Genomic DNA, 11283 nt, shown 5'->3' with positions numbered 1-11283 from the left:
TACCTACACACAGAACAAAAAAACACAAACACGTGTACTTACCCAACTCCAGATACTCCTGGCTATCCTTTGCGGTCCGCTGGTCAAGGTCATGGATATACCTACAACAACATAGACCACAACCAAGAACCACAACACAACAACAATACAACACCCAAGGACCACAACTCCACAAAAACAAAAAAGGAACACAACTCAACAACACAGCAAACCAACAAGGAACACAACCACAACAAAAGACCAATGCACAAACAATTACCAACACAAAATGAACAACAACACAAAAAAAGCAACACACACACCCACTAACAACACCAACAACAACCCTCAACCACAACAACTCGCATATAATCCAACAGGAACTCACATACAACTCAACAAAAACCTCACAGCACAACAACTAAGCAACCAATATCAAACCCAACAACAATCAGCAACAAACCAATAACACACTACTTAAATAACTTTACCAATCCCTCAACACTTTCCACAGACTGCTGCCAACACTACTGATTATCACAACTTCTGACTAAGACCGACTAAAAAGACTCACTCAAAACACAGAACTCTGATCTCCAACAACACCAGCAGACAACTCAGAACTCACCAACAACCAATCCAACCGTTAACCATCCAACCACCAATTACCCTCTCTCTCTCTCTCTCTCTCTCTACACACACAGATGTCGTCAAATGGAACTCCATATTTCCTCCCTCGTTACATTTGACAATGTCTCCTTACACTCACAACACCCACACTAAATAGTCTTCCGCAACACCCACAGACACTCGGACGCAGGTCCCCTGGATCTTGTTTGAGGGCCCTCATACACACTTAGTTACACCGCCATCCACTTCTCCCAGACTACTTCCAGTCAGACTACCATTACCATCCTCCCAAATCCCATTCACTATCTCATCTACCCCTTCCAACTCTTGTCCGAATATCTCTCGTAACTCTGCCACCAAATCACTTACCTCATTTACACTCCTGCCCCAAACTCCCAAGAGACTCATTCTACTGCCACTACTCCTTACTAATCTAATTCCCTTCTTGGTGAAACTTCACTAAACCCTGACAATTCAAACCCACACGCTATACGTATAATTCCCTCCCTCAAAGTCGTCCGTATTACATGCCTTATCCACCATTTTTACCCTAACACTAACCCTTCTATCATGCAGCTCACGTTTCTCCCTTTCATTCCCTTTCTTTACCTTCTTCCGCTTTCTTCCATACTCAACCAACACTAACTGCCAATCTTCCAGACCCATTTGCTCACTGAGACTCAGCTCACATTTATTCACCCGCAACCACTCACCCATCGCACTCTCTCGAACATACTGTCGCACACTAGAGGACCCACCCAACTGAATCCCCTTTTCACTTAGTTTCCCGAACTCCCAGCCTGGCTCATCCTCTTTCACCTACACACACTCGCCACATGACCTTCCAATCCACATTCAACACATTTCGCACACTGTTCTTTACACATCCTAGAATAATGCCCATTCTTCCCACAAACCACGTTCATACGGGTACCCCGACATCCACTAGCTATGTGCCCTACTCGTCCACACCTATAACATTTAAGATCCCTATCTTTATTACACTTGCTCACTAAATGCCCCGTTTGCCCACGCCCGAAGCACTCTCCTAATGCCCATCAACATTCATTCTTCCTGTGTCCTGGCTTACCACATCTATAACACTGCTGCTCTCGCTCACAACTAACTGACCCTACTCTTCCAACACTCGCACTCCTATTTCTTTTAGGGCTAACTACACTCACATTACTTGCCCTAACGCTCCTATCTACCACTCGCTCTGCCATTCGCCTCGGCCCTTCCAAAACTGCCTCCCTATAACTTTTAAATTCTGGTACAACCTCAGCTACTTTCAGTCTAACACTAACATTCCTACTCTCTTTCATGCACCTACCTGACTCGTAATCTTCTATTTCTAAAATGTCGTTCCATGTCAACCTTTCATTCGTCCATTGCATTTTCTCCTTACGTTTCAGATTTACAAACTCATATACACACTGGTACAGTCGCCAACAGCTTTCGCACTAACTCCTTACACTCATTTATCCCTTCATCCCCAAACTTTTTCCTGGTTAATGTTTCTAACCTGCAGACATACATTGACAACGACTCACCAACATTCATTCTTGCCCCTTCAAAATCATGCTTTCCTTTATATCAAATGCTACTCTTTATCCTCTTTTCCTGTTCTACAATCCTGGCTTTTACACTCATATAGCACATTCCCTACACTCATCATCCCCATACATACGTAACAGAAATCCCATCAAAAAGCTACCTAACTCTCTTGCCCAGACTATCTTGTTCCCCATACTTAGCCTCACAATACTTCTCGTATTCCTAAAAAAGTCCCCTATGTCCCTACTACCATATTCCTTGTATTGTGCACATCGGGGTATCTCTCTCATATACACAGCCTTTCGTACTTCCTGCTCACTCTCAGTTTCACTACTTCCATTCTGACCCCTTTCCCTCTTCTGAATACAGCGAACCCACTTCCATACTCACGTCCATACCCCTGATTACGCTCCTCTTACCCTTCTTTCTACCAACCTGTTTCCACTCACCACTAAGTGAATCACTCTCAGCCCATTCCCCAATGTATTCATTCCTAGTCTCATCCTGTCCGTCACCCATACTAACCTTCTTTTCCTCTGACCCTTTCTTATTCCTGTCCTCAGGTTAATCCTTATCCTGTGTCTTTCCCTTACTTATCACAACTAAATCACCTTCATCACTTGTACTCTCATCCACTCGCTCTTTCACTTTCTTAACAACTCCTGGGCCCATCACAAGACCCTTGGCTTCCCTCGCCAACTGCAACTCCTCCTTCAGCTTCTCTACCTCCTTTAACCCATCCATCCTCACTTTCTCCACCAATAACACAACTCACTACCCCAATTGCCCTGTAGCTGCTGCACCAACAGTCCCTGTTCGGGCGCCAAAAAATAATGTGGCGGGATCACAAGCTTTAAAACTGCCGGGTAATCCCCCCCCACATAAACCTAATCACTCCAGCTGCCAAACCCACCCTGAGCCACACTTTCCTCTTTACACTACAGAATTCATGCAAGACAATTGACCTACACCAACACAGAAAAAAAAATATAAAAAACAATAAACTCTCAAAACACATGTACTATGGCGCAGAAAAGTTCGTTCCCTCCGCTGATCCAGAGCAAACACGAATCCGCGACTATGAAACCCAGAAGCAGTTGAACAAGCTAACTAATTCAAGCACCCAATAGATTGTCGCATTAACCGTCAGGCCAAGGAAGGAGGAGTGGGAAGCAGGTATTTTTCTTGAACAAAGAGTAAAGTCTCCATAATCTAATATCGTTAATTAAGGTGGTGAGCGTGAAGTTTTTGTTGTTGATGATACTGGGTTTGAGTGTAAAATGTGCAGTTAAGGAAATATGTGAAATAAATAAGATAAAAGCTCTTAAGGAGGTAGTAATCATGTTTTTTTTTAATATTTCCTATAGATTATCGTATCTTATCAACAGACAAGACTGTTCACAAGATCGATACAAATCTTTCACCAACAGTGTTATTAGTGTTGCTCTGTAATCTGCAAGACACCCATTATAAAAAAACTAACATCTATAGCAGCAAATTAGCAAAATTTTCAGTTCACTTACGACTTACGTTATTGAGGTAGCAAACACAAACTTATTATATATATATAGATATATATATATATATATATATATATATATATATATATATATATATATATATATTGTTAAGTTTTAAGCCCTGGCCTGAAGGGGCTCAAATACGTAAACGAAAATAGTTGAGGGAAAATGCTGAATAAATTACTTGAACTTACCTTAAAAGGATTTATAGTGTTAATTTACTCTAGAGGTCGCCAGAAAACTCAGCTAATTACTTTACATACATTTATTTACAAGAGGCTGCTTAATAGCCTGTGAAAGTAAATGCAACTTATCCACACGTGGGACCAATATTATCTCTCACAAGGGGATGGATAGTTGGCTAAAAATGCGGTTCACGTAAAAGCTGGCTTTCAAAATTGTTCATATGTCTTGCGGTAAAGCATCACTTGCGGGCGCGCGAAGACTTGGACACGTGACTCAGGAGATCTGGAAGAAATCCCAGATTAGACACAAAATAATCAGAGTTCTTGCACAAGTTACAGTTACTCACTTTGTCTAACACACTGGGGAGGAACTCTTAGCGTTAAATGAAGTATTCAATGACTTCTTTTGTCTGGGACGATCACACAAGGGAAGCATGCGGCCACGAGGCAGTGAGAGGAACAAAGGGATATTCATTTGAGAGTTAGAAGTTTGAATTTTGAAAATGGGGAGTAAATACGACACTAGGAGGTAAGGAATTGGCAATATGACTGTTTCACAAGATGTACCTGGATGCCATGATCAGTGGACCTTTGTAGAAATGCGGCGTCGGCTTTGTCTCAGGTCTGGAGCTCTGGGCGCGCCAGTAGCACCGTGGTAGGCCTAAAAAAAGGCTGGTGGCTGGGACATCCATCCGAGGTCACGACTGGAGCTGACTGAGGTCGAAGGCAGGTGTGTAGCATGGGTGTTGGGGGTCAGCTTAACCCCCCAAGAGCAGGGCATCCTGGAAACAGAACATACAGCCAGCAGAGGGTTCACAGGAAAAAGGAGCTTAAGACGTAGGCCTAATAAGTACCTGGCTACCTACACACTTCCCTTTGGGATACGTCCTTAAGGCTGAGAAGTCTTTATTTCCCCCCTTCTAACAGGAAATTCCTATCTCTGGGCTGGCGTGCTTTGGTTGGCCCGCCTAAAATCAGCTGATATTTGGGTGAATATGGCTGTCTTTAGAAATAAAATACATTAAATGCTGCTGGGAAGACGAGGTCAATAAATGTAACAATATATATATATATATATAGGGTATATTTATATATATATATATATATATATATATCATATATATACATATATATATAATATATATATATATATATATATATATATATAAAGGGGATATTATAAATATTATATATATAAATATATATATATAAGCGGGATTTTGACGTAGGAAAAATCTATTTCTGGGTGATTGGCTCGTGTCGCCCTATGAAAAGATCCTTAATATCATTCTTTCTAGGTAAAATTAATCTTAAATTACCAGAGAAAAACAAAATTAAGAAAATGTCAGTAGAACTGACTCGCTCACTCTTTAAAAGAAGTGTCGGTATGAGAATAGGGGCGAGTGGGAACACTACCACGAGACATTCACCAATTAGACCTTCCAATCAAAATCCCACTAGAGAGAGCTGATACCAACGGGCGATGCGGCCGCTACTACTACTACTAGGGGGACGCCACGGACAGCAGCGCCCCTAGCGGTCATCCTTAATCTATGAACATCTTGTCCTGCAGGGGGGGCAATCAATACAGGGCGGGTTTCATAGGGCGACACGAGCCAATCACCCAGAAATAGATTTTTTCCTACGTCAAAAATCCCTTTTCGTGCTCAGCTCGTGTCGGCCTATGAAAGAGTACCAGAGAAACAGACAAGATGGGAAAAACGGACAAATGAAAATCAGTTGTAAAAATGAGGGATATAATATAAGTAAATCAGTTATTACAGCATATAAACTAAGTACTTAAGGCTAACTTATTTTAAACAATGACATAAAAGAAAGTTAGTAATGTAAAGTACTTAAATTATAGTAAAACATAGTAAAATACAATAATGCAGTGTAATTTAACAAAATAGATTCACTTAGATAACGTATTTACAAAATATACAAACACATTGTGTCCTAACCCTAGCATAAAAATAAGGGTAGGTACACTGAAGTACATTATCAGTACATAGTGTGGATGTCCCTAGCAAAAAATAAGGGACAATCCACTAATATGATCTCAGCGGCTAAGGCTAGAATATCCGAGTAGCATGGCGATAGGGTGAGGCATGTTGGACGAGGTAGGTAGAGAGGAGACCTGGATCTATACTACGACTACTATACAGTATCAGGGGAAACAATGTTTCCCGCTGCTACTGCAGAAAATTTTTAAAAAGATTCCAGGACTTTAGATAGTGACGTTTAAAGACTGTCGGAGATTTCCATCCAGTATACTTTTTAAGATCCTCAAGTTCATATGTTGAAAGTAATTAATTGAGGTGGCTACTCCCCTGATGTCATGTGCTTTTGGAAATGAATCAGGATTGGCTTGTTTAATGAAGTAAAGGATTTGTTGTCTAATACCTTTTACTGATAAAGTACCTCCATTTTCTCTCATGAAGAGAGAACCTGAGGATCTTGAGGATGTACGAGATAAAAAGGCTCTTAAAGTTGATACTGGGCAGAGAGAAGGGTCTTGCGGAAGTGGGATGACTTTCCAAGGAGCCCACCTTGCAAGGGGATCCTCATTTTTAGCCAAAAAACTACGATCCGAGCAAGCAGAACTTCTCCTGAGGGGAGGAATTCCACATGACCCCTCCCCCATCTCTGGATAGAGCCGACAGTTCTGAAATTCTAGCTCCTGAAGCTAGGCTTAATAAGAATAATGTCTTTCTAAGAAGCATTATGAATGTACAAGATGAGTTGTCAGTATCTGATGCTAGTTTGAGGACATCATTTAAGAACCATGAGACTGCAGTAGGCCTTTGAGAAGGTCTAAGTCTAGCACAGGCTTAGGGATAGACGTAAAATAAGATTCAGTCAGATCTATCTGGAAACCTAACTGAAAGATCTTCTTCAAAGCCGATTTATGAGTAGTAATAGTGCTAGCTGCTAACCTTTTTCAAACAAAAAAAAGGATCTGAAAAAGGATATAGCTAAATTAACTGTCATGGTTATAGTGTTTGATTCTTTCAGGAAGGATGCTAATTTTTTAACAGCTGAGTCATATTGTCTAATAGTTGACTCTCTCTTATCTGATTCTAGGAAGAGGATGTTTTTGTGGATCAATGTTAGCATCTTTATTAGCCGCAAACTTCATGAAGTCCATAAAGTTAGGGTATGAAGAATTCCTGAGGAAGCGAACACAGTCCTCATTTGTACTGATTGTGACAGCTTGGGATTGGGAATCCGTTGAGGTCGGAGACCCAATTCCAGGAGCAGAGGGTACCAGTTGCTCTTGGGCAGTCTGGAGCAATCAGGGCTACTAGTCCCTTGAAAGTCCTCAGTTTGCTCAAGACTTTCAAGAGAAGATTCACTGGAGGAAAAACATAAATTTTTCTCCACTGATTCCAATCTAACGCCACGGGCGTCCGTGGCATAAGCCAGAGGGTCCAGGTTGGGGGCCACATAGCAAGGGAGCTTGTGGTTCGCTTGTGAGGCGAAGAGATCTACTTGGAGACCTGGGACTCTCCTGCATATCCACTGGAATGACCCGTCGTCTAGGGACCATTCTGATTCCAGAGGGACCAACCGGGACAAGGCTCCTTGCTATCTACATTTCTTACCCCCGCCAGGTGAGTGGCGGACAGATGCCATTTGTGTTTGTTTGCTAGTGCAAAGATGGCTATCATGACATGGTTCACATGTTTGGATTTGGACCCTCCTCTGTTGATGCAATGAACTACCACTGCACTGTCCAAAACTAGTCTTATATAGACTTTTTCCGGGGGAAGAAGTCTCTTCAGGGTAGAATTACGGCCATTGCTTCCAGAACGTTTATGTGGAGCTGGCGGAATTGAACTGACCAAGTCCCCTGAACTTGTTTGAATTGAGAATATCCCCCCCACCCACCGGACAGGGAGGCATCCGTGTGAATGGTTAACACTGGAAGGGGATATTGAAGGGGCACCCGCTTGGCCAGGTTCTTTACTTTTGTCCATGGACGGAGTTGATTGCGAAGGATCTGTGCGAATTACTGACAACTTGTCTCGAGATTTGGCGTTTGCTCTCGATCGCCAACTCGATTTATATCTTTCAGCCTGCTTTCAGGAGGATATCTGTCACTGAAGCAAACTGAAGGGAACCTAGGATTCTTTCCTGGCTTCTCCTTGATGTTTGCTTGCATTTGAGAAATTGTCTGACAGACTTGGCTATCTCTTTCCGTTTGGCCACTGGAATTGACAGATTGTGGGAAGACAAATCCCATTGGATTCCTAGCCACTGAAAACGAGAACTCCGGTAGTGAGTCTGGATTTCGTTTGTTTATCTGGAACCCCAGATGTTCCAGAAATTGAACTACCTTTTTCGTGGCTTTGAGACATTCCTCGACTGTTGGTGCCCAGATCAACCAATCGTCGAGGTATGCTGCTATCATTATTCCCTGAGTTCTCAATTGTGCACCATACTTCTGCTATTTTCGTGAATACCCTGGGGGCTACATTCAGACCGAAGGGCATCACTTTGAATGAGAATGTCTGATTTCCTAGCCTGAATCCTAGGAATGGGCGGAAGTGTCTGGCTATAGGGATATGATAGTATGCGTCTGTAAGATCGATGGAGCATGTGACGGCTCCACGAGGAAGTAAGGTCCTTACCTGCGAGAGGGTAAGCATTTTGAACTTGTCGCAACGAATGAAAGAGTTTAGCCTTGACAAGTCTAAGATTACCCTTCTTTTTGTTGAGCCTTTCTTTGGCACGCTGAATAAGCGACCTGAAATTTTAGATGCTTGACTCTCGCAATAGCTCCTTTCTGAAGGAGTTCCTCCGCATAATCTGTCAATTCCTTTGATGGTACTTGACGGAATGATTTGATTGGAGGGGGATCTTTGATCCAACTCCAACCCAATCCCTTGGACTATGCTCTGTGCCCAATTGCTGAACCCCCACCTGTGACGGAAGAGGAACAGCCTCCCTCCTACTGGGGAAACCTCATTGTTGATGGGCGGGTTGACCTCCACGCCCTCCTCTGAACTGCCTACTCCTTGCTGCCCTTCCTGTGCCACGCTGGCGAAAGTGGCTTCTCGCTCTGTTACCTCTCGATTGCCTATTAAAGGGAGGGTAAGCCTGACCCTCATACATAGGGTTGAAGGCCGGCGAGAGTGCGTAGGAGGTCGAGGGTTGTGACTGAGGAGACAGCAGGAGGATGGGCTGGGTCTGCTTCGAGGTTGAAGGTTGTCCCTGTTGGGTAACCGGGACGGCCTGAACAAATTGCTGCTGTTGCTGGTGTTTCTGGTAAGGCTGGAACCTTTTACCAGACTTCTTTAGTTTCTTACCAGCAGCAGGGGCGGATTCTTGTTTCCTCTTAGAGGAGATACCCCATCTAGCTCTAAGGCTCTGGTTGAGCCTAGCAGCCTCGTGGTGTACCTCATTTACAGCGGACTCTGGGAAAGAGGTCCGCTCCCCACATGCTGGAAGCCAGGAGTCTATTAGGTTCGTGCCTAATAGTGCACTCCTGCAGAACGTGCTTTCGGCAATTCCTCCTAGCTTGGAAGAAGTCGAAAGCATCCGTCTGAACCGTTTGAAGCTGGGACTTGGCCAGAATCTTAAATAAAGTTCTGTGCCATACGAAAGAGCAGCCATCTCTGTGATAATCAGAGAAATGAGGGACCTGCCAAACCTAGTTCGAGCGTCGAACTCTGCCTGAATCAAGGAATCAGGCAGCCTTGGGAGCTTTTCGCCAAACTGGTCCATAGCACAGTCCGGTTGAGCTTACCAAGCGTGAAAGTTGGCAGGCAAGTTCTCCCACAATTCTCCGAAAGCTGGGAAGAGCGGAGAAGTAGACTCTGCTTCCCTCAGCTGTGGCATGGGCTCATCCTTGAGGACTGCCTGAAGAGTCGCGTCCACTATTTTTGTAGCGAACGGAAGAGAAGCCTCCTCCTCCGTCGCAAAAATAGTAAAAGGACTCTTGAAAGCCTGGAGCTTAGTGTTGGTACACTCCCAGTCCTCAAGGCAGTGAACCCATTCGCGTTGAGCGTGATCTCTACTATAGAGACGTTCTCCCTGGAGATCTTGTCCTCCCTAGTGAGTGCCGCTACGGTCAGCCTAGCATAACCAATGAAAGGCTGCGTCAATCCCCGGAGGATAAAAACTCGAAGTCCTCAATCCTTCGAGTTCCACACTCCGGGACAGAGATCATACCGTCCTTGAATGGAGCGTAAGCGGCCCCTCTCCATGGGTTCTCCATGGAGAAGGCTGGTAGCGACTCATAAGGTGGTAGCTGGAGAATACCAGCACTTGCTACTGGGGAGACTGGATGAGGAGCCTGAGCAAGCCCAGCTACTCGGTCCTCGTTCTCTCTAACTCTGTTAGAGAGATCTTGGATGGACTGGCCCGACTGAGACAAAGTGCTCGACAGTTGTGCGAACATTTGTTTTTTCGAACCTGGTTCCGAGGGCGGAGAACCTGTGAGCCAACCATCTCTCCTACCTGTTGCATCACCACTGCTGAGAAAGCGTGGGATCAAAGGAGCTAGGTCCCGCTACTCCAACCGGCGTTGCCGGAGTGGATGCGGTGGAGGCCGGAGAAGGCATTGGCTCAGCGGGAGCGCGAGCCTTCTCCTTAGAAGCCTTGCTTCTAGAGCTCTTTGAATAGGAAGAGCTCGGCTTAGCCTTCACCGCGTCAGCATAGGAAGTCGAAGACTTCTTAGCTGAAGAAGACGACGACGACTTTTTAGAAGTCGTCTTAACAAGGTCTTCGGTTCTCTCTGTCCCTTCACCTTTGGGGGTACAGAGAGAGCGGGAGAGCGGGTAGGGATCTCAGATCCCAAAAAGCCTTGGAAAGAAGCGGTAGAAGAAGGGACAGGAGAAGATCCAGGAGCGCCCAAGGAAAGACCTTGGGCACCCGACACACCTACCTCAACTAACAAATCCTCAGCACCTACCGCCATAGGCTCAATATTAAGGTCCAAGGTTGCGACGTCCGGGGACCGTCTCCTGCGTGGCCACGGCCCAAAAAGACTGCTGCATCTCTTGCTGGATGGAGGCTATGAGAGGGGCTGCAGATATGGGGTCAACATACCCTGTTGACTTGCCACCGGGGGGGGGAAGATCTGAACGGCCAGCTTCTTGTCCAAGATGTAAGGCTGGCCTTTGGCGGCGTTCTTCCCGAAGCCGCCCACCCAAGCTTCAGGGTTGCTAGGGCGACTTCCCTCACACCGGCAGCCTGAAAGAGAAGGCGAAATGAAGCTTCTAATGGCGGAGCAGGGTTAACAATTTAGCTTATGACTAAGTGTTGTTAGTAATACGATAAAAAAGTCTATAATCGACTTACCCCCTCCACCAGCTGACTGACCAGGTCGTAACAGATGGCGCAGGCTTCCGGGTGCCAGACGATCATGTCGTTGTAAGGCGTGGCACACGGGCGTGAGACCT

The sequence above is a fragment of the Macrobrachium nipponense genome, chromosome 15 (assembly GCF_015104395.2).
Source record: "Macrobrachium nipponense isolate FS-2020 chromosome 15, ASM1510439v2, whole genome shotgun sequence".
Taxonomy (NCBI): domain Eukaryota; kingdom Metazoa; phylum Arthropoda; class Malacostraca; order Decapoda; family Palaemonidae; genus Macrobrachium; species Macrobrachium nipponense.
This window is presented reverse-complemented; position numbering follows the sequence as displayed.